Here is a 25,606-nt window from a genome sequence, read left to right on the forward strand (position 1 = left end):
TTCTCTAACTCTTTATATCTAGAATCTTCAACCTCTGAAAAGGCTGTGTATTTTCTATGTGTATTGCATATTAATCAATTTTCTTTTGACCCTTCTGTTCTGTGTAACTTAGATGACTAAACAGTGTGCTTTTAGTTATAATAAAATCAATCTCTCATAAATTTATGTTAGGTATTAGTCTAAGCCAGTCATTATGGCTCTATTTTAAATCAAAGAACAGAAGAAAGAACTTTGGAGGGGAGATTCATCTATCAAATTTTCGCAGTCATTATAAAGTGGAATGAACTGCTCTCTGACAGGTCCTGTGCCTTTGTTTTGACCATCAAAGGAGCCAAAGCAAGTGACTTGGTAGAACAGATGCCCAGGCAGTTAAAACAGTTAAAACAGCCATATCCTAGCCTTGCTGTATTTTGTTTTGGGCTTATGATTGTTGACCGTTTCATGAAGAAGTCTTGTAGAAATACTGCAGACACTCAGGATCCAAATGTCAAGATATAGCGTTTAACCAGCTAGGAAACAAGTTTTCATTTAGTAGCTGTTTATAGATAAAGAGAGCGTGGGTGGTTTGTAGACATGGGGCTGTTTCATCTGCTTTACTGCATCATTCCATGCTTGGACCATGGACCCATAACTGATATCAAGTATCTTGTTTTTATCTTGTGCTACAATTATATAATAAAGGGACTTCAACAGTTTTGGGGATTCAGAGACTCATGCTTTCAAAGATGGTGCTGTAGTGCGTATAAATGAATTTCCTCTGGAATAGAGTGCACATAACATATCTGCAAAGTGCAAAGAGAAAAGCTGATGTATGTCTGGGTGGCTCTAATAAGAAGTGCAGTAAACTGATTTGCCTCATAGAAAAAAAAAAAATATATATATATATTCAGAGCCATAGTAAGCCAAGCTTCTCAGCTACATTACTAAGAAAGAAGCAGCATGAAATCAAAATGTTCCCTGCCAATGAAAGCTGCAGAAAACCCAGAATAGCATCTAGTTTATAACCCTGTGCTAGACATTCCCCATGAGCCACTGTCAGTGTTCACAATTTTTCATGGGGTATGCAATTTTAATCATCCAGCTTTTAAGCATGGTGAAGTAATTGATTTTTACAAGCCAGTGAACCATTTGCCACAGTGTTATGTGATTAATTGCTGTAGCACCAAACTAGAGTTAAGTTAATCACTGGGCTAGCTTTCTCCTAAAGACTGTTTATCTATCCTATTTTTAAAAGTCACTAGAGAAGAGGTCCCATAACTTCCATGACTCTCTGTTCCACTGATTGTCTACCTCTGCTGTTTGAAAGTTTGCCCATTAGCAAAAAGCTAGTTCATTGAAAATTAGGCAAATTTGCAACAAATTTGGTTTCTTGATCTCTCTCCAGTTGAGGCAGATCACGTATTTTTCTCTACATCCTTTTTCTAAGCAGTAGAGTGCTGTTACTGTGTTGCTTCTAACACCATTTATCCCTCTGAAGTAAAATTACAATCCATTCACATTTGTTCACAAATCATATATTCTAAACCTCAGATATATCTTGTTTCTCTCCTCTATAATCTTCCTGATTTGTCTGTGCATTTCTTAAGGTGTAGTGCTCAAAACAGAGCAAAAGTCCTGCAAAAGACGAGTAGAATGAGTAATCTCTGTTCTTTTTAACACCTCTTAACTGCATTATATGTATGAAGTTTCTGGTCACTGTAGCCTTAGACTCCTTAGAAACACCATCTAGTCAGTTATTCAAAAGCTCACATTTATGCATTTGCTATCTTCTTCCAGAAGGTAGCACTTCGCACTTGTCTATATTAAATTTCATCTCATTGATTCCAGATTGCTTTATCAGTCTATCAAGACCATTTAGAATTCTGATCCCACTTCTCTGAAGTGCTTGCAAATACCTCCCTCCAGCTTGGTGTCTTCGTTATTCTATTCTGTCAAGCAAGTCGTCAACATAGCAGCTAATAGTCAGACCACATTCATTGGGCCTCTCTAGCTTGACAAAGAATCATTCATAAGTAACATGAGCACAGATTTTAATTTTGTCCTGTTTCTCTTCCATATATTTCATTTGCTGATGTATAGAAAATTCCTCTTACATGTTAACCTTATTAAAACCAAGAGGAGTCTTATTCATTTTCTCCCCTGTACCTGCCAGGTTAGTTAGCCTATCAATGAAGGCAACTACATTGGTTTGACATTTTTCTATGGACATAGCAGTGTCAGTAACAAAACTATAGTGGCTATGTCTTATGAACTTGTTATACCTAAAGAGCCAGGAAACTGATCTGGTTTTAAATATTTACATCGATTAAGTGGGTTTACTGGTCTATAATTCCTCACCTTCTGCTTTTCATGGGTTTGTTTTGTTTTGATTTGATTTGTTTTGATTTGATGTGATTTGATTTAAACTATTCTAAATTTTCCTGTCTTCAATTTCTTGGGACCTATGTGTCCCCACAGGTTGTCAAAGATAATCTCTAATAATATAGAGATAACTTCAGTAGTTTCCTTAATGATTTTCAGTGAGCTTTATCAGGCTCTGCTGATTTTAATATGCCTAAATTGTCTGAACATTCATTAACATCTTCCTTGCTATTTTGGCATGCTCTCCTCTGCTGTTGCTAAACTTGCATTATGCATGAAAACCAAACTTTATTCTAAAGACTGAATAAGGCATCAAGTATGGAATATTGAACACTTGGCCTTTCTCAAGCCATTGTGATTCTTCTTTGCTCCCTCAACAGATCTGTAGTTAAACTTTTTTCCAGCTTACTTCTAATGCATGTGTAGAGCTTTTTGTTTTGTTATGTTTATATCCCCCATAACTGTTTGAGACATAACTATTGCTGTTTGTAAGAATCAGATTCATAATGAGCCAGAAGGAATCAGGTTGATATTTATAGCTTTGTTCCATGCAAAAATGACTTTTTGCTTATCACCAATCACTTAAAGACATTTCCACAAATGCAATCTCTGCACAGGTGTAGACGAGGGATCATCCCATAAATGAGGGGTTTTGTGTAATTCAGGTACTTTCAAATCACTACTTAAGTCAGGTTAAAATTGAACACAAATAAAATCTGCCATTATTGGACAATGTAATAAAGCTGGACTAAAGAGACAAGATTTAAGGCTTTTTTTTTCCTTTTTTTTTTTTTTCCCAAAATTCTTGAGGGATACAATTGCCTGAAAGCTCTTCTGTACTCCCATGTCTGTCACTGGGCCTCTTTGAGCAGTCCCTCTGTGTGCACTTGACATTCTGTAAATGCTTTCCTGATATACCTGGCTAGGAATTTCCACCTTGTGTATTCACTGTCAGATTTTATTCCTCTGGGACACAATTGTTTACAGATAGAAAATGCTAACTTTTATAACTAAGCTTCTTAGAGTTCTTCAGTAGATTCAGACAGATGTAATCTTTTGTTCCAAAACATATTTAGTGCTAACTTTTTCAAAAAATAATCCTAATACTACATACTACATAAGTTTAAAGTAAATTTATGTCTTCTTAGAAACAAATGCCAATTGAGTAAATGTGTGACCCTCTACTATATTTGGTTGGTCAATTAACTGTTTGGCTGAGTGAGAGTAACCTCCTCTGCTATTTTGTGAATCAGTATGCATTTTTAATTGTAAAATGGCCGTATCCACTGAATCCTAATTTTATATGAGCAGGTATTCTTCACAGAAAAAAAAAAAAAAAAAAAAAAGGTTAAATGCTTGTAACAATTATGTTTTTTGAATAAGACTAGTCACACTGGTCATACACAAATTCTTGTACACAAGGGTAAATTTTGAGATGACTGATTTTAAAGCCTCTTGCCAAAGGACATCATAAGACATTGATTTGCAATGGGCATGGACAGAACAATAATGCTTTGTCTAGTCTGTGTTGCTCACACTTGTGAGCAGACCTCTCTAGGTCTGCATAGGTTTTCATCCACTTCTGATTTAGGAAAGATTGTTCAGAAAAAAATCATTGAGGACTTTTACATATCCATTGTGACAGACGTGAAGTTGGTGCCACATCTCCCTTCATCCTGTTTAAAAAATCTGCCTCCTCCAGTTTCTCTGTGTAGGAATGCCATAACCTAAACAAAAATAATTTTGGAAAAATACCACATATGTTATATTTCAAAATATCTCAGTCCTCCTACAGAAGATGTGTTGTTTTATTTATGCATTTGCCTGTTCTCTAATTCTTTTAAATTGGTAGAACCATTTGTAGTGTCAAAACTAAAAGACAAGGAGGTCTGAGCAAATCCTTCATTTTTATACATAAATCACAAACAAAATTTTCCAGCATTCACATGGAATAGTGAAAGTGTTGTTGTAAACTACAGAGACATCAATATATTAATTTTTATGAAGGCTTTGGATTGCCTCATATCACTCTAAATCCAAACCACTGTAAGGTAAAATACAAATAAATGTTTAAAATTGATAACATTGTTACAAATATAAAGGATAGCATTGTCAAAATGAAAAAAAAAAAAAAAAGAAAGAAAGAAAAGAAAAACAACATACTTTGTTTATACTTTGTCTACTTCCATAAACATTAAATCAGAAAACCATCCCTGGCTAACTTCATGCCTTCTAGCCCTTTTATCATGGCAACTTGTTCAAGTTTGTAGCATCTTCTTTGTAGCATCTTCTTCTGAGAACATCAGGTTTCTGCTATATATGGATTCAAAGATTTTTTAAAAGCTTGTTCTACTATCCCAAAATTGTTTCTAGACTTGTCCCTTCAGTGCTTTGTTTTTTTATATGTGCCCTCTCCCTCAGGAGGGTTATAAGGAGCCCTGTTATCTATACTTACAAGAAAGCCTTGATTGACTTAGTGCTGTACCCAAGGAGACATCTCCAATTTATGTATGGCAATTGTTATTGTATTCAGTGGAAAAAAAAAGAAGAAAAAAAAAAAAGAGAGAAAGAGAAAGGGAAAGGGAAAGGGAAAGGGAAAGGGAAAGGGAAAGGGAAAGGGAAAGGGAAAGGGAAAGGGAAAGGGAAAGGGAAAGGGAAAGACCACAAGTTATGCTAGAGCTGGTGGGATCATGAGCTGTTGATGATCTGTAAGTTGGGCATTCATCTGACAAGATGTCAGCATTTGCCCAGTGCTAGCTACTGTAGGCTCACTTTACTGCCAGCGCAAAGAACTGGGCAGTTATGCTGAATTATTTGTCTCATCCTAATACAGATATCTACAATATCTACAATGGGTGGTGTGATTTGTGCCCTGAAAATACCTTTCTCTCTCCAGTGACTGAGTCAGCAGAGATTGCATTTACACTGCATCTCTCTTCAGAAGAATTATCTTTCTTCATTGAAAGGATTGTGAAACGTTGGAACAGGCTGCCCAGGCAAGTAGTTGAGTCACCATCCCTGGAGGTCTTCAAAAAATATGTAGATGTAGAGCATGGTGACATGGTTTAATGTTGGACTTGGCAGTGCTAGATTAAAGATTGGACCAGATGGCCTTAGAGGTCTTTTCCAACCTAAATGATTCTATGATTCTGTGATTCTATCTCAGGTTAGGTAAGGTGGAGCCTAGAAACAGCCAAAACCCAAAAAGAAAAAAGAAAAAAAAATACTTCTCAGAAAGGATGCAAGGAATTCTTTGTTCAAGGGCATTAAGCTGGTTTTATGAGGTTTGAGAACTACAAGAAAAAATGATTGTCTCCCATCTAATTTCTGTTGTGACCTCAGCTTTGAGTTCATATTTCGGATGTGAGAGAACAGCATCAAAGATATGAGTGATTCTCTCCTACAAAAATTAAAAAACAAAGAAAGAAAGAAAAAAAATACTAAGAAGAACCCTGCCTACAAAACCCTAAATTTGGCTAACCACCTTGGGCAGGAGGGGAGCTTCTTAGAATTCTTTTCTCTCACGTTGTGCATTCACCCAACATTTTGCTTGATTGTTATACTGTTGTTGTACATGAAGCACCAGTTTTCATTAAGTGGCTTGCAATGACATTTGAAATTTTTCCTAAGTGATTGTAGTTAATTTAGAATTCATTAGAAAAGATGAGTAGTTCAGATTTTCCCTTCTAATGTGAACATTTTAAATTTATCAACACTAAATTTTACCAGCCATGACTATGTCCATTCATTTTAGCATTTAGATCCCTTTACTCCAGACCATCCTAAATGACATGTCTATGTGTTATCTTTTTACCTTGTTTTTCAGAATGTTAATATTTTTACCAATCCACAAAAATTGGAGACATTGTGACTCTTTCCACTAAATTAAATGTTGAGTTTTCCCCTCTTGTGTCCCTTAACCAGTTCCTTTACTACATTTTACTGCTTGTTCTGTACAATAGTTCTCTACTTGTTTTAACTAGAAAAACAGCTGCAGTATCTTGAGATGTTAGTTCCTTTTCCCACCTACCTGTGGCTGCTCTTCCTCTATATCATTGATGCTATACACAACTTAGCAGAACAAAACGTACTGACCTATTAACCAGCTCACAGCCTAGAGCCATAATTCATCATCAGATAAGCTTATATGTTGCTGTTGATGTAAATATCTGAGGAACACCATGTTTTGTGTGCTAGACTAAAACTCCAGCAGAAAGAGTGGAGAGGCAACTGGGAGTTCTTTTGTCAAAATCCTCTTCCTTATGGTCTTCTCAGAATAAATATAAATATATTTTTTAATATTTATTTAGGCCAAATAAATTCTGACAATCAGCTGGTTCACCCCATGAGAAAAACAATTTCTAAGCTTTACAGAAAACTTCAGAGCACTTGAGGAGAGTACAATTTTGCGTTAATAATTTATGTGCAAAGGAAATGTTATTCACTTTGACCTCGTAGAATTATGCATAGCATCCTTGAAAGTACAATAAACATCAAGAGTTTATATTCTGTTTTTATTCTATTGCCAAAGCCTAAGAATGCTATGCAGTGTGTGTGTGTTGGGCTGGGGAGAAGATGGGGGGGTGGACTTGTATTTCGTGATGCCTGTAAAGCACCCTACATCATTCTGTCGTTAGACCAATAATTAGGAGTAACTTTACATCTAAAGGCATTGCTCTTTTAATACCATTCTCGTTTTGCCCTTGACCACTTAGCTGTTAGTCAGAATTTAGCACAGCTGTTTCTTTGCGATGGAGAAATTGTATTATTCAGATATAATTTAATCATCTTCATTTACAAACACGCATTCAGCGTCCTGTTTCCCCAAATCCAGTAAAAACAAACAGGAGCCATAGGTTTTCATACATATTGGTCCGTAAAATCTTTATGTCTTCCTCCTTCACCTAGTTCTGGTTTTTGTTTCCTCTCTTTGCTCTGCTCTGGCTCCAAGAGTGAGACAGCTACAAACCAGCACTGTATTGTGAATCCGTGTGCTTTTCTCTAGCCTGATGTCTGGCCTATTCCTTGAGCTTTTCCTTCAGTGTCTGCAGCTCTCTCCTTTATTGTCAAGCCGGAAGGTTACATACAATTGTGTTAAACACTGTGCATGAATATAAAAAATAAATAAATAAATCCATGACCAAGAAAGAGTAAAGCATGAGAAGATGCAGAAAGAATGAAGATAAAATGTAACACAAAGAAACACAGAATACCAGTAAAACAGTGAGAATTAGCGTAATAACTTCATTCACAGCACCCCAGCTGGCTCTCGTTAAAGAGATATCTCTACACGGGTTGTTTTTAAGAAGATGTATAAAGGGGGATAACATCAGGCTGCCTTTTTTTTTTTTTTTTTTAAATAAAGGACAGCTTAGGAGAATGTGTGAAAGTTACTGCTAAAAAGAAATGTGACAATTTGGCCATACAGTTGGAGCTACCAGTAAAGCAGACGTGAGGTTTGGTGGCATGAGGAACTATGGGAAACGTGAGGTGTTTTGTACAGAAATATTCTAACCGGAAGTAGCAATCTTGGATATCAGAGCAAGAACAGCAGCTTTCTTCCATTTCTGCTAGAGATTCTTAGGAGGCACTGTAAATGAGAGGTTTGCAGTTTTTCTCACGGCTTGTGGGCAAGCTCAGAAAGAAGAACAGTTTGGAGTTTGCACCCATTCAGTGTACTTGGGAATGGTCAAGCAGAGCATAGCACTAACCATTCCGTGACTCTTTCAATTACCAGTCTACAAAGAGACTCATAAATCCATCCTGAGGCTCTTGAGCAACCAGTTTAGTAGAACTCGGCACCTGAATTCAATGCTTAGGATGGCATGACTCCAAATTTTAGATGTCCTTTCCCTGAAAGTCATTGTCATCAGCTTTAAAGTGCTACAGCACAAAATAGACTGCTAAAAACAAAAATAATCAAAACAAAAACCTGGTAGGATGCTACAGTAAGCATATGTCAGTGATTCATGTATCAGTATTACAAGTAAAAATGCTTCTGCCTCTTGTCCTCATTCAGAGGAATTAAAATTCATGTTCTGGTGTGTTTGCTTTTCCTTTGTCCCTTCTAATTGAAGGTATTAGAATCAGAGAAGCACAGATCTCCTGCTCTTCTCAGTGAATTGTCGGGGCCACCTGTGCTGCCTTACTCCCTGCTGAGGATGTGGAGTCAGCTGTAAGACTCTGTTACAACCAGGATTTGAGCCCAGGTGTCCTGCTGCTTAGAGACACACACTTAACAGGGCAGACAACACAAACCATTTCACCACAAATTCTTTAGCTAAAGACCTGTGCACAAGGAATGAGTTTTCAGCATGCCTGCAGTGTAATTTTGGGGGATCACGTTTGGCTCCTCTTTCGAGGGTCAGGATAGAGGGCATTGTCCTCAGCTTCTTCGCACGTGGAGTGGAGGATCTCTCCCTTCCCCCTACCTTTAGTGTTTTTACCTGCATCAAAAAGTATTATGTGTTCTTTTTAAAAGCCTGAACAAAGGTGAGTAACGGAGGCAGATGAAGAGATCAATTTTGCATTACCTACTGTTTCCCTGCATGAGGGTTTTACAATGCAAGCCGTTTATTAGATTGCTAGGTATGCTTAAAGTGGTCGGACGGAAGGCTTTGAACTTCGCTGAAGTACAAAAAGCAAGCTGTTCGTTTAATCAGCACATTTAATTCGCCCTGCTTTGCATGCTGCTCCACGCTGTCTCCTTTCCATATAAGGATTCTGTGGCATCTTCCTGCAGCACCCCTGCCTCTCCTCCGAGAGCAGCCAAAGATGGCTTTGTGCACGTTGCTTCTGCATGCTATAGGCCCAACTCCTTCTCGGTGTGTGCTGTAGCAGCTTCCAACCTCTCATAGCTCTCTTCTCCTCAGGTGAGTTGTTTATATTTGAGTCCTTTTCATGCTGACCGAGAGCACGTTGTTAATTTATCCTGCTTTTCAATATTTATTTTTGCTCTGCATAGGTGGGAAGTGAATCAGCAAACTGAATTTTGATTATATTAAGGATTTATATCATTGATAGGTGTCTTTTGTGTTTAGGAATTTCTTTTTGTTTAACACTGAGTATTCATTAGATTTCTGTTTAAGCAGCCATTGTTTAGAATCCAAAGAGGGTTTTCTAATGTGATTCATAAAGATCTAGGAAAACCTTTAAGGCACCACTGATCAGAGGAAGGAAAGATTTTCTAATTTAGCAATCACATTAATGAAAAATAGAACATTTTTTTCTGGCCTTTAGTAACATTAGGAATGTTTCTGTTTTTCTCTCAGACTTGCTCACTCACCCCTGCTGATGTGGAAATATGTAATGTACAGTTTACAGCAAATTAATAGTACCTTTTGTGTCATTTTCTGTGGTCCTCTTTTTTTTTTTTTTTTAATCTGATTTACCTTACCTAAATTGATTAAGGCCAATGTTGTACTTCAGCCTTCTGAGAATACCTGTCACAAATGTTAGAAGAGGTACTTGATTACCCCTTAACATCTGTTCATGCATACTCCACTTTACTGGACTGGTTTCAGATATCTCATTATTTCTTTCTGAGCCACATCCTCTTTTCCATTCTAAGTCCTTCCCCTGCCAGATGTCCAGGGGGTAGAAGTTAAAATCTGTTTACCAAATTATTAATCTATTCAGTGCTGCTGTGAAGAATCAGAAAGGGCAATGCAGATTCAAACCTTGTTGCCCAAATTCTCTTCTCTGCTTCTGTGTGGAAGACTGAAGCTACAGATGCTCCCCTGGAAGTCATGGGATTGCTATGGGAAGCACTAGGTCCAAGGACAAGGCCCATTCTTCTGGAAGAATGCATGCTCTCCAGGGGGCTCTGTGTACCCACACCCCCCGAAAGTGTGCGGAAGTGTAGTTGCGTGGCAGAACACAGTCTCTGATGAGACTAAACAACTTGTTTGAAATTTCTTCTTCTTTTCTGCCAATAGAATTTCATTGACATTCTCTTTAGCATTTGATGGGTACCACTGGCAGTTCCCCAATCTGGAAGTCCATAATCTACGATATAAAACCCTAGTTATAGGCAATGCCTCATGTCTGTGAGCACAGCTATCATTAAAGTCTTCATGTTAGATGGCAATCTTGAGATGATCTTTCAGCTGTCCTGGGCAAATCTTGAAAACGGATGTCAACATTCAGACTTGAAGAGCTAGAAACCAACCACTTATATATATATATATATATTTTTTTTTTTTTGACACTACCTGAAGTTCTTATATCTATAGGATTTAATGATCTCAGAGCAGCACACACTGCTAAGGAGACAATGAATATTATCTGAAGTTTCCGAGAGGTAAGGGTTTTATGCCCAGAGATTTCTTGCTCTAGACCCATGAGATGATGACAAAGGTAAGTTTAAAGAAAGCCAGTTTTCTTGCAACCTTCAGTTCAGCTGTGAAAAACAAAAACATCACAGTCATCACAGTGTTGCTATATATCACATGCTATATACATCACAGTGTTGCTATATAGAATTTAGCGTTAGTGAAATCTAGGATCTTTCCTAGATTTCCATCCCATCAAGGTCTCTTTGTTGTGGAACATGGTGGTTAATACCATCAGGTAATTCAGATACATCAATCTTCTCTTTTAGCCTTGCTTAGCTCTGCTGATCAGAGTACAAAAATGTGTGGTTATTCCCCAAATGCCATCACAGTCCAGTGCAGCATCACTCACAGATAAATGGTCAGATGAGGACTTCTCTTCCATGTGGAGATTCTGATATACCTGAGTTACATCCAGCAGAACTAGATGCAACTCAGACTGAGACTGCTAGAAGCACTTGAACTTCAGGTTCCCTGCATGTGCAAACAGTTGCATTGCTTTTACCTCGTATTGTTAGGAGTTTTAACAAACAAAATGGCTGAAGTTTTCTCTTTTTAAGAAAATAATGAATTCTGGGATAATGAATGCTGAGACTTTGCATAACAAATCAAAGCTTCCAAAACAATGGGTAGAGTCATTCCATTTTGAGTAGTCGTCGATGACCTGGTACAGGCAAAGTAAACGTAAGGAAAGAAATAAGATTATTATTATTATTAATTTTTCCCCTCCATATCTGTGGCAGTTAGGTTAGTTCTTGAGTTTGCAGAAAAAAGGATAAGAGAGCTTGCCTTCCTTTGAATACAAATGCTTACATTTGCATGTGTTTAGTGCTTATTTAACAGCTCTTTCTTGACATATGTAGTCAAATGATTCCTGCAGAGCTAATTGCTGCATCACTTAGCATTCTTACAAGGATTTCTTAATGATTGTGAGCGATCCACAGAATCCCGATTTCCTTAATTACATCTGAATCCCTATCAGCACCTGCACTGTGGGAAATGCAGGTCCCTGCACCTAACATCTTTCTAGTTCCAGACTAGGGTCTTTACACATTTATAACGGTAAGGAACAGGCAAAGCTGGGCCTGAAACTCTGTCCAGGGTTGGGATGATGTCCATGGGATTTCTTCACATACAAAGACAATCACATTGGCTTTTCTCATCTGGTAAACATGCCCAAACCTCCTCATAATTCTTCAGGTCCACATCAAGCTTGTCCAGATACCTAAAGAAGATAACAGGTTGCCCTGCCGTTGCAAGAAGCAGGATGAAACACATTTTTTTATCACCTGTCCTGAGGATGCTTAGTTTATACTGAAACCATAGGGATGAATACAAGGAAAATAATACTCTGTCCACAACAGAGATGAAAGAGGAGAGTCCCTCTGCTCTTTTTGAGAAAGAGATCAGATGGTGGGGACTCTACAGGGAAGGGGAAAAGGAAGCTGGACAGTGGGATGTGGTGCCATCTTGCCCCAGACTCTAACCCTTTTGCAGTTCTGCAGTACACTCACAATTGTACTCAGCTGTTCCCATGGTCTGGCACAAGTTAAGTCTTCTGTTTTTCCTTCATGAGTTGCAGATAGCAAACATGCTTTATGGAATCAGCCTTGGCTAGAAATGTTTCATACCAATGAAGTTCACTTAAGTTCGTTAGCTAAACTATCTCCTGAGTGTTACAGCTCTGCAGAAATCTTTCTTTGGTGTGAGATAAGTCTGCTTGGAGGCGTTTGCAAGTTTACGTCTGTGAAGTAGAGGTGCATGGGAAGCCTTCACCTGTTACTGTTATTGTGTAGACAAATCTTACAGTCTGTTAGTGAGTTCTGTAACCTTAGGGGCCTTGACAACATCCAAAGCCGTGGGTGAGACTCCTCAGAATAAATTTAGCTGATATATTGCAGACATCCATATCCAAATTAAATGCATGAGGATCCCTTTTAGTCAACGGCAAAAAAACAGTCACTTTTAGCTCATTAGTCATCTTATTCTAAAGTAATTGTCTACAGTAGACCAAATGACTTGCACCCAAAAAGATCTCTGCCAGCCCATATTTGTCACAGCTGTAAGGAGTTGTGACTCAACTTATCTCACTCTGCCAAGAGAAATTTTTAATAGAGATGTGGTTATACTGGCAAAAGTTTTCCTGTTTTGTTTTGTTTTGCTATATGATCAGGGTTGGCAGCGTATAACAGCAAAATACATTTTCTTGGTGTAGTCCCCGCTGGAAATACTTTCCTGTAAAGTGCAGTCATTTCCAGTACTTCATGCCTTATGAAATTCCACTGTCCAACTTATTCATTCACCCATACTGGTTTGTAACGTTAGGCTTTTGTTTCTGGAACAGTACATAGGAAATATTTTATTCTCTTGATTTTTCTAGTACATTATTTCGGGAATCTTATGTCTCGTAATTCTCTACCACACTGGGGATACAGAACAATTTCACTGCTGAGCTTCCCACTTTGTGACACTAGCCTTTCTAAGCCTTCTGTCCTAAGATTCCTGTCTACCCAAAGACCTGTTTGATACACAGTTATGTCCCCTGAGGGGTTCTCTAGCGGTGGGAGTCAATGATAAAAGTGTCAATAAGACAACATTACAGTTAGTTTTCATCATAGGAAAGAAGCTGTAACCTTAAAATGTGTTACCTAGCATGGTTTAAGCAATATGTTTTTAAGTGTTCATGGAGACACAGTGAGATAAACTTTAATTTAGTATTCAACATGATCCCTAGGAGGCAGTTTAAACTATTATATTGAAATGCTACTGTGTTCAATTTTCAAACTTTTGGAAAGTTTAGTTCTCATCTCCAAATTTCACACTTGCATATGTTGCCAACATCTTCCACCATATTCAGGACTTCTTTTTGGCTCTGGCTTCTGGGGTCGGGGACAAGCAGTGCATTTTTGCTTCTTAAGGACTGCGATAGATAACAAAAATCCAGTGTATGAAAGCTAAACACAGGCATTTTTGTTGTTGTTGTTAGTTTTTCGTTTTGTTTTTTAACTTCCTTGCTTAACTTCTTATCCTAGGAACAAAATCTAAAGTCTAATGCCTCTCATCAGATTGTGACTCAGCAGAAATAAACCTGCAGTTTACTTGCTGGCAGGGTAAGTCAGCAGGACAGTCCTGCCACCCTGTGCCAGGCAGGCTGTAGACAAATGTTTGCTACAGTTGTCTTTTTCTCCTGGCAGCCCTTACAAAAAGAGTTTTGAACAGCAGAATCCCAAAAGCAAAGTGTGCCTGGAGTAGTTGTAAACTTACCTGTAGGGCCTCAAAAAAAAAAAAAAAAGAGGTACAATCATATAACTAATATTTGTCTGATTAACTGGTATCATTTAATAGCTGTATTAAGGTAGCTGCCATTTTGTCAATCCACTTTCAGGTATCTCTGAGAAAAGGCAAAAGCTCAAGTGTTCAAATGAAAACTAGGCCATAATGACTCAAAATTTCAGACCTCAGGTCTTTTGTGCTTGCAAGCATACAGCCTCACAGGGAAGTTGCTTCCCAACAGGCAATGTTGCAAGGACACAATGGTGGCATCCCAGTTTTGAGCCTTCAGGCCTCCCATATAGCTCCGAATGTTTCCTTAGGTCTGCCTCCAGGAGATAACAAGCTAAATAACCTTAAATACAAAATGTTGATAGGATTTATACCAATTCTGGTGTAAAATGTAGCATTTTAAAGGTCAAATATTCTTTATGTTTTAGTAAAACAGGTCAGTCTATCTCATCAACAAGAAGTCAAATAACTCATATGGTACACCTGACATATGACTTGCATGTTGGATGGATCTTTAACAAGGATAGTCCACAATATTTTATCCCAGGTTTCTCCCATTACCTTTTTTTAGTGATTTAAATTAGGTCTGGTTTATTTTTTTAATCCCTTTGTTAAAAAATGTACAACGGGATTTCAGAACATAATGTATGTACATGTAAGACTGAGTTCTCGTGAAAGAGGTTATGCAAAACACTGAATAAGAAAAATAAGGCAAAATGATCTAACAAGATCAGATATAAGAGAAGCAATAGAAGAATTTCTTTATTTTGAGAAAAAGAAAGCTAAAGCAACTGAGGAAATAAAATCAAAAGTAGTGAGTTTGAGAAGTGAGAGAAATTTGGAAGGCATTGCTGGCAAAGAAGACAAAAAGGGATAAATGGCTACAAATACACATCAAATTTCTTGAAGATCTGACAGTAAAAAGTCAGAGTCAATGCAGAACTCCAGAGAACGAGACGTTACCTAAAGTAGGGATTGCTTGTTGCTAGATAATTGTCATATATGTTGCCAGTATGAATCTGGACTTCCTATTTAAAAGAGAAAGAGGAGAAAGGAAAAATAAGTCATCCCACTGACCCTGCTAAGTTAAAGCTACAGGACTATTGATTACAAACTGAGAGAACTGGTATTACAAACTGAGAGAACTTAAAAAAAAAAAAAAAAAAATTGCTACCTCCAAAACACTATCATTGTGCTGGTGCTCTGTGGGGCTGGAGGTGGGAGGCTAAAAAATAACTCCAAAAGCAAAAGAGGCTTTGTAAGGGTAGTGCCATCTGGGGTTATGGGAACAGTTGTTGATGCTGTGAGGAGGAAAGTATTAGATCCAGTCATGTAGGACCAGGAGGACTTGCTCAGTTTCAGTATCGCTTCTCTCCTTCTCTCTCTAAAATATCAAAAGCATGTCCCTGCAAGAAAGAAAAACAGAAAATGTGAGAACACATACATATGTGTCTTTATCTGTTTCCCAATATATGTATATATATATATATACATGGACACAAAATGGCAAGCAAAAAAAATAATAAAAAAATTAAAGTGACAGCAAATTGTTCATTTTCTTATAAGTGTAATATACTCAAGCAGACACTGTAGTTGCTTTAGTAAATGTCTTCAGTCCTCCTTTACCTCACAGCTATGTTTTTCAAATATAAGAGTAAGGATCAGCTGTATTGATTAGGGTCATTACTCAGAGTTCCAGCGACAGCCTGTGCAATCAACATAAATTGGTGATTAACAGGATCATTTATTTGGAAGCATCTGGAACATGAAACCTTCGGGACAGTCAGAAGATGTGTGACTGGAAACTGTATTTTGCCTTTTATTGTTTCCATGAATATTATTTTCCCTGAAAATACTTTTTTTTCATCTCCTTTCAAGCCTTAATCTTTGATGATTGTGTGCACTGTGCATGTGTAGTACTAGCTTTGAAGGATGATAATTTAACCATGGGTTTCTCAGTGGGGAGAAAATTAAAATGTACAGCCTTTTGTCTGTGTGGTGAGTTACTAAATCACTTCCCACAGTATGGCACAGCTTGCAGCATTATCCATGACTTAAAAACTCTTCATTAACATGTATCGTTATTGTGTCCCACTGTGAAAAATGTGTTGTACTAGTTGGTCTGCTCATAAGTAAACCTTGTAGAAGAGAACTTTTTGCTCCTGTGAATAAGAACTAAATATTGAAATGTATTTAATACTGTTTTGTCATGACACAATATAGGAAGTAGATTGGAAGATCTCTCTCCTCTTATTGCCTAACACAGTACATATTGTCTTTTCTCTGCTGTCTATGTAAGCATCTGCTCAACTTTTCCAAACAGAAAGCCTGTAAGAGAAGTATATATCACACGTCAGAAAATGAATGAAACTCGCTTGGCTTTGACAGGGTAGAAAAATTATTGTCTTTTATTAATTCTGCACACCTTCAGCCAAAGTCCGTCTTGCCCAGGACTATGTCAGAAGCTTCTATACAAGTACTCTGTCATCTGACTCCAAGATCAAAAGCCTCCAGGGTGTAAAACATCAGGGTAACATACTGTATTTTGGGACCATACTCCACCTAAGGATGTTCTTAGGCTTACTGTCAGCTTTTTACATGCCAGTTTTTGGCTATATAAATAGGAAAACATCTCAGCTGGTGGGCTTTTCTTCTAAAGAAAAGGCCAGGAGTTACTGGAAATGAAGGATACAGAGTGCAGTACTAACTTCTAACACTGTTTATTTATTTATGCGGCAAGTACATAATTGGACTCCTGCTACACTGGTGTTGTAAAGCAGTTTCAAGGTGTATTTAACAGTGGGAACAAAGCAGGATGGAGAGATCATGCAAAAACAAAGGACATCTACAACCTGATTCACACAGATTAAGCATGCCCTGCAGGGTTGGTCCTTGTAAAGTGACTACAAAAGAATTACAGCTTTTGAACATGAACATATTTTACCTACAACATATTAATTTGATATCATATACCATTATCCTGTGGACTTGCATTTTAGTGTCAAAAATGAATCTTTTTCTGACCACAGACACCTAATATTATTATTTGAAACAACACTGTATGGAAAAGGAATGAAAGCTAATTCAAGGACTATTAAGAATATTATTTGTATATTACATTAAAAATGAAATATAATTCAATAAAGTACTCAGAAGAGGAATCTGGATGGGAAGGCACTTCCGTGGGTAAGGTAAGAACAGATAGTAATGGTTGATTAGAACGAAAGGAAATTCTGATTGATGAATCTTGTTGATGCTTATCTCCCATCTCAGGCACTACACAGAATTATCTTGTTATCAATAACATGTCAGTTCTTATTGCGTTTTATTAAAAGCAGACCTGGGGCATTCCCAAGAGTGGATATTATTGAGGAAGCATATACTTCTTCCATACGGGGTAGTGGATTGTCACTACAAAAATTTCATACGAGTAAATATCATAAACACAGAGAAAATTAGTTTTTACATCTTTAGCTATTCTCTCTTGATGTCTTTGTTCATTTTTTTCTGAGTAGCTAAACTTTTTGCAAAATATGTCACACTTCCTTGCATAGTATTATAAAAATAATAAATTAAAATAACTGGATTCATTTTGATTTTCTTTATGACCTGACAAAATTGAAATGTGGCATGTGGTTTTCTAAATGAAGTTATGGCTTTAGAAATTTGTAGTGGAGTTTTTTGTTAGGTTAACTTTTGTGGTTTGTTCACTGGCAAAGCTGAATTTATTTTGCTTAAAGTAGACCCTCCTACTGCAACACTGCAAACCTGTGATGCTCTGTACAATGCTCATTTTGACTAGTCTGCTGACTGAAAATGAACCCGATATTCATTAGTGTCATACCTGTCACACAGCTTCTGCATCATCGATTTATCTTCTTTCAAGGGAAGGTTAAATGTGTAGCCTTTCATTGCAAGGTCTGCACTCCTAGACTGCACAAGGAAGATAAAACCTGTCAGAAGTGACAAATCATTGGTATTCTGGTTTATTCGAATATTGGCTTATTTCACAATTGTAAGGCATTTTTTTAAATTCATTTCAATCCAGAAAGAAGACATAATATTGTGTAAATAATAACTGAAACACCAAACACAGTCAGTCCTGGCCAATATTCATGTATCCAGGTCTGTTGCAAGAGTAGAGAGGTTGGTATATTCCGGTTTTCCTATTACATTCACTTCTCCCCAGTTTCTTTTACTTACTGTTTTGTGGTACTCAGGATGGAAGTATTGTTTTGTTTTTTTTGTTGGTTTTTTTTTTTTGTTCCCCCTTTTGCCCCTCCATCCATGTTCAATACTCCTATGTTGCTCTGACACCTTAGCTTCTTCTCTATTGTATGCTAACCATAAGCACTTGCAGTGAGGAGGTGATGGTGCCATGACTGAAACATCTCAAAATCAGTATGCTTGTCATGTACTCTGATTAAAAGTGGTGATGCTAGGACACCTGCTAGTTTTGAATCCTTATGAGAAGGGCATACCTCTGCACAATTCCCCCATTACAATCACAGGTTCATCTATGTCAGCTTTCTATATTGATAATTAATTTCTATATTGATTGCTTTTCTTGATTTTCATTAGTTGCTTCAATAATTATGAAGGAGTTCATGAAGGCAAGAGGTAAAGGAATTGGCATTAACCATAATCACTAAGCTTTTATGGCCTTCAGCTCTATCACACCAGAATGATGAAATGTGTAGAAATAGTTTAAAGTTTGCAGATACCCACAACTTGCTCATCAGTAACTGAAAGAGGAAAGATCCTGAGCTGTTTCTCAAAGCTATTTCTGGTCTGGTTCTTGGGGCTGTGTATTATCCCAGCTCCTCAACAGTTCGTCTAAGATCTGGTAAAGTTGGTATCTTCTTTTCAATTTTACTAAAGTTATTTCTAATTATTGCTTGCATATTCCTACTATGCCAGTAATCATGGCCATAAAGAGTCTATTATTCAAATGAGCACTCAAAAGCCTGAGGTTATTCCAGGACTCTTCTGTCTTGTTTGTTTGTTTGCTTGTTTGTTTCTTTTTGCTCAGAGTGCTTTAAATGTTTACACTAGCTCTTTTTTCAAAATCCCAATCAGAAGGTTTTTGTTTTGTTTTGTTTTGTTTTTTATTCTGGGAGTTTTGTATATTTTGTATGGTTCATCTCATGCTAACAGTGGGTTATGGATGGAAGGCCTGAGGCTCCCTCTCTCCCCGCCCTCCTTGCAGCAGGGTCTGAGTGCCAAGTGCAGAGCAGTTGGTACAGCGCCAGCTTCCACATGGCCACCGAGACTGAGCCTTGCATTCATTTAATGTATAGAACAATCCTATACAAGACCCATCTCCATCATGTCCCCAAGGTGAGTGGGATAGAGAGCAGAGACGGAAAATCTTCAGGGTACAGGGGCTTTTCTGAGGGACATAACCTATCAGGTTTGCTGGGAATAATAGGTTTTAGGAGAAATATATGAGGCTATGGGAAAGGAGTGGAACATATGGTGCATACTGAAGTGTAGAAGACATTTGGTAGTATGAGGGAGACCTCAGGCTCACCCTGTGGAAAAGACAGATTTAATGGGGAGAGTGACAGAGCTCCCAAACAATGAGAGTGGGAAAGGGCTCCTGATGTGATGATCCCATCCCCTGGCAAGATGGGAATGGCAGAGCTTCCCCTTACCATCCCAGTCTGTGATGAGGGGGGAAGGAGCTGTTCCATACCTTCCCACATCACAGGAAGGGGACTAGAGGAAGGGGAGAACGATATTCTCCATTGCCTCAGTTACAAAAGGAAAAAGGAGAGCCAGCCTTCCTGCCCAGAGGTGGCCAGGCATTCAACATGCTCATCCGCAAATAAAGGACAGGAGTTTAATTATGGACACCGTGTGCTTTTGGACACACCTCCAAAATCATAGCTGCTTCTCTGACATTCTACCTCACCAAATACTTAAACAAACTGAGAAAGTTTTAGAACAGATAACCTTGACTCCACTCCAGGTCCCATCACTATCCTGCAGCCACTGATAATTTAATTTAGCTAATGAGCTTTGGAAGAATCATGTTGGAGACAGAGATGGGAGAGCTTTTAGGATCAACCAGTGAAATAAACAAGACAGTAGCTTCAAAAATTAAAAATGTTTTGGTAGGAGTTTTGCTTTTTTTTTTTTTTTTTTTTTTTTCCTGGCAGGATTGTGCACTCCAATTAATTGCAAACTTCTTTCTGAAAACAGAACATCAGAATTACAACGTGTTCTCTGAACTTGCTGGAATAAATATTATACATAGTCAGTATTTTCATTAAGTTGATTCTCTGCTGTCAGTGTATGTGGTTTACTACATAATTCATCTAAAAAACTCATAGAAGTTAGCTCCTGTAGGGATTGTATGTGTCCTTGGAGGTCTCTGGGTCCAAACAGTAGTGTGGATTACAACTGGCTCTAAAAGCTCATATTCTTGAGAGATATACTTACTATATGAACATATCTTTATCTAGTATGTTTTTTTGTCATCCTTGCTGTCTGTGGGTAAGAATATACTAGAGACTCTTCTGAGATAGATTAATGTTTGTTCTGGACATTTGAAAGTTATTAAAAAGTTATCCTTTGGAGATAATATTCAGAGTGAATCCTGCAGTATACAAATCAGTGGATACAACCTGAAATGTATCAACATGAAGTACAACAAGTGACAGGTTTAGGTCCTGTAGCAGTTTTTGCATTGTACAATGCAGTGTTACCCAGGTGTAGCTGAGCTAAGTCTGAACTGTTAGGGAAAAATATATCACAGGGCATGGCAGCCCCAGAGAGACGAGGCTGCTGCAGCTCCATGCCCCAGCTCCAACTGGCAGTGTGGCTGAAGATGCCTTTCCAGCAGGCACATGCATACAGAGCACGTGTATATCCCATATATATATGTGTATGTATATATATATATATATATACACACACATGGCTGATCACACAGACTCACAGACGGACATGCAGAGCATTCACATGAACACAAACAGCACCAATAGGCTCATCCTGTTACCCTCCCTGGCAGAGCAGGATGGACATCCACTAGCAAGAATATGTATATGTATACAAATATATATACACATGTGTATGGTGTGGATCCACACATATGGTGGGGCACTGACACTCAGACTGCTCAGCAGCTGCTCCTAGTTCCTGGTCTCCCTAGTTGCTGGAAACCAGACATAAAAGCCTCTGATGCCACAGCCCCACTGCAGCTGTGGGTACAAAACATCTGATGTACACAGAGGCACACACACAGCTGTCCAGGACTCCCCTAGGCACCAGTAGCCAACTCCCCTTGCTCTTGCCCTTAGGGATCCGTCCTTGCTCACAGGCCACTTCACCTACTCACCAGCTAGGCTGGCTTAAACTTTGCCAGTGTTCATGCAATCCCTCACACACCTCCACTCACTGTTTGCTGTGGCATCACCAGACAAGTGTACCAAACAGCCAGCTCTTTGCACATCACTGACCTAATTTTTGCTCTTACCCTTGTATTTTCCCACACTTGTTCCAACCCAAATCACTTTCATCGTTCCCTTTTCCTGCCTTCGATTCCTCCTCTCAACATGCTATAATGTTCTATGCAATCCTGAAATGCTCATCCTCTGCATCCCATCATGTGTACTGTAACCCCTGGACAGTAACCTCACCGAGTCCAAAAGGTACTCCAGTGTTCACCCATAGTGATGGCTTTCAGGTCTGGACCATAGAACCTCCTGGACAGCCCTGGGAAGGGCCCAGACCTGGTGTCCCTCCTTCTGAGTCCTTAGTTTGGGTTCCCACCTGTTTTGTGCCCCTGTCCTCCTCTGGGCTTGTGTGTATGGACATTTGACAGGCTGATGGCTCTTGTGATAGACCTGGGAGCAGCTAAGGCCAGGATACGATTTGGCTTCCCTAACTTGCCGTTGTCTGTCTGTGCTACTTTGTGAATGTGCAGATGAGCTCTTATCACATAATTTAACATGAACAGGTCAGCCTCTTAGAACTGTAACATCACAGCGGTGCTCCCGCGCTGCTCTCTGCTAGCAAGCCTGCCTTCCAGCATCGCAGCTATGCAGATAGCTGGGGGTGGGTATTTCTGAACCTCACTCCATCATCCTGTGCAAATACGCCCTGTATGCTGCCTGCATACACACACACAGCTACAGGAACAATTATTTGAAGCTCTTGTATGTTAAGAGACGCAGGAATACACTGGTTTCCTGCTTTTAGTTTAGTTTAGTTTAGTTTAGTTCTTCTGTGGCTGGTTTCAGTCTCCCTACCAAGTTCGTTATTTAGTTGGTTATTTTGCAGAGCTCAAGCAGTGTCTAACCTGAAAATAGACATAGGCCATTGAGCTCATATCTGATTTTTTTCCAAAAGATAAAGTGCTACAACATAGACCTTTTACATACTGGTTCAGCTCTGTCATGAAGGCACATTTCACTATGCTTGGTTACAGCTAGAAGTGACATTTAATACATTTTTTGGCAGACTTGGAGGGGGTTGTGCATGATAATAGTGTCTTGAGTCTATAACTGTGTTTACTATTTTAAACATGGTAATATTCACTTCAAAACCTGTGTGCTCATGAAAAATGAGGTAACAATGGACAGCTTTGTCTAGGAAACACTGCTTATATTCACTCCTTCAGTAAATGACAGAAGTAGCAGCATTACAGAATCCTGTTATAATCTATTGACTGAATAAGCAATATTTTCAGAAAAAAATATAATGTGATCTAAGGATTATTATAAAGCAATTCCTAGGAGCAGGACAGTGCCAGTACTGAAGAATTGTGCAAATGGACATAGGCCAGTGTGAGTAGCCATTTCTTTAGGCTTTATTTGAAACAAATTAGGATTGAAAAACTGCCCTTCGAACATTTTTTTTTCACACAGTACTTCAGTCCATCAAACAAAACAAAAAGCTTCCATCTGATCTTTGACAGACCTCTCCCATAATAATCCAAAACTCTTTCAGAGATTTATTGATGTAACTTTACAGTACTTTGAACTATTACTGCAAAACACAGTGCTGTTTTAAGATGAGAAAATAGCTTTGCTTTAGTTAACATTCAGCAAGTGCTCTTTTCTGACAGGGATTATGGCAGAATCACAGTACAGGGAGAATGAGTCTTGCGTTGATCACTGAAAGTAATGGATCATTGAACTCCTGTATTAATCTGCTCCTTTAGTGTCTATACATTATAAAAATTCAAGCATGTTGCAGATTGCCTGCCTACCATACTACTAGAATGTGAAAGATTTACAGGGTGAATTACTGTTGACATACACCAGGGCAGTCAGACTGAAGAACTGCTGTATTCAGCTTACTGCAAACACCAACCATGTCTTTTCATATCATCAGTCTTCCTGAGGCTAAAGTTCTTTACAAGGACAATGTTTTGGATTAATCAGAAGCTTCGGTCACTTGAAAGGCCATATATTTATGGAACAGCAAAATCTCTTTTTTAAATGACCTGCATGTTGGCTTTTGTGGAGAACTGTGGGCAAAAAAATCTATAGAAGCCATTAGTGGAAATGTAAGTCTAAAAGAAAACATAACCATGATAAGCCTATTGTACTCTTTGAATCCACACTCCTACTGATGTAGGATTTAGTGGGGATGTACTTGTCTGATTTATGCAGTCAGTCAGATGTATCCTAGCACTACAGAGTCTTTCACAAAACATAAGCATTTTGAGTGATTATCAAGGACAAGATCTCTTCTCTTGTTGGTTAAAAATCCCTACAACTAGAAGATGATACATTAGCAAACCAGATGTAAAAGTCTGAGAACAAAATAAGTGGCTTTGGTAATGAGGAGCATTTGAATGCACAGGATCATAGATACAATTCATAGAATGAAAAATCACTGTTAGCTGCAGTAAAATGAAGGGTCTTACATTCTTTATCAAAGAAATTCAGGTAAGGCTACATGGAACAGAAGTCTGCAAAACAAGGCGGAATGAATTTTGTTTACACTGGTGTAACAATATTTCTTCATTCATCAATTTCTTATATTTCACCTGTGCAAACGTGGTGGTTTCACAATTATGGGCAGCTAAGCTCCACCACGCCACTCTCTCAGCCTCCCTCCTGAAAAGAACAGGCAGAGAAAATATGAAAATATTGTAGAATATGCAGTTAATTCTTTCATTGAAATTTAATACTTTGTACCTTTTCTTTTGAAACTACTTTAATTTCCTGCTGTCATAAGGGGTAGGAATTGTCACCAACTAATAACGGATCAAATCTAAGATATTGAGTCCTTAGTGGATTGACAGCCTCTGGAATCTGAGTTACTAGTATTTGCAAAGTTACTATGGTGACAAATGTAACTCTCATTAAAAAAATAATAATAATCCTCTTTTGCTTAACCATGATTTTCCAAAGAACTCAGCATGGTTCCATAAGTACCTTCCTGCCAAAACAGACTCATGGTGCCCTTTTTCTGAGAAATTATATCTTTAGTGAAATGTAAGTATAAAGGGAAGTCTGACCTCTGCTTTGGTCACAGTATCCTATGATAGCTTACTCAAATTACTGTAATTTTTAACAGATTTAAAATAGCACAGTGTTCATATCTTAAAAGAAAGAGCAGGGTATATTCAGCTTCTTTTTGATCATTCTGGCGAAGCAGAACAGCCCTAAAGTCAGTGTGATCCTTCCTTTTAAAATTCCCATGCCCTGCACAGTAGACCCATCACATGCAGCTTAAAGGTGAGCTGCAGCAGGCTGCTTTGACTCATGCCATAAGGGCATTGGCACTAGACCCAGGTGTATGAAGATGGCCTGAAGTAGCTCTTGCCTATGTCCATCTCTCTGGTCTCATGATAAGAAAAGACAGCTGGGAAGATATGATCCATATTCTCTTTCATGATGTCAGACTACACCATGGTCTTTTTTGTGAATGAAGCATTCTGCCGTGACTATGTAGAGATAAATTGTTATGTGTTACGAGAGGGGGGCAGTAGTGAACCTATCACCCACATGTGTCATTTTCCAAAATGGTTAGGAAACAGATTTTTAAAGCTATTAAATCTTCTCTTAAGGAGACCGAGAGCTCTGGTACAGAACAAGTATCCCACATGTGTAGTTAAGCAGGCTGTTTCCTATTCCAGTGCAGTTTTCCTAAGTACCCTGTATTGCCCAAGTAGAGAGAGATGCTCCACATCTTCTCTCTCCATTGGCCATAAAGGGAGAGAAGAGATAATAGCATCCTACCAAGCACTTGAGTCAGAGCCTAAAGCCAGGCATACATAGTCAAGGCAAAGGCAAAGGGTAAGTGCTTAGAGTAAGCTTATTGCACTTTGTGCTACATTCAAGGGCAGATTCTTCTCTCTGTTGGAAGATGCTGACAGCAGCATCCTTCTAGGCTGAGCCTGGAGCCAGGGCGTGGAATTTTTCTTCCTACAGAGCAGGCCCAAGTACTAGCAGAGTACTATGTAGAGAGGTGCTACGAGCATGCTCCTAAGCTGCCCTTTGGTGTATCACATTCAAATTGCAGAAGAGAGCTTTGTAGGGTGAGCTCTTTCACCATCAGCACTCAACGTCCTCATAGTGTTTCAAGGCCTAGAATACTGCTATACAGCTGTAGTCAAGACTAGGGCTTGAATAATTTAAATGGAAGGAAAACTAAAGTTCATTCTC

At 38.5% G+C, this 25,606-nt stretch overlaps 1 protein-coding gene across 1 annotated transcript in view; it reads left to right on the forward strand.

Annotated features, from left to right (window-relative positions):
- Nucleotides 1-25,606, forward strand: part of RAB3C (RAB3C, member RAS oncogene family) — a 143,054-nt gene that overhangs the window by 95,075 nt on the left and 22,373 nt on the right. The window lies entirely within an intron of this gene.

This window comes from Anser brachyrhynchus (genome assembly GCF_964034855.1).
Source record: "Anser brachyrhynchus genome assembly, chromosome: Z".
NCBI lineage: Eukaryota > Metazoa > Chordata > Aves > Anseriformes > Anatidae > Anser > Anser brachyrhynchus.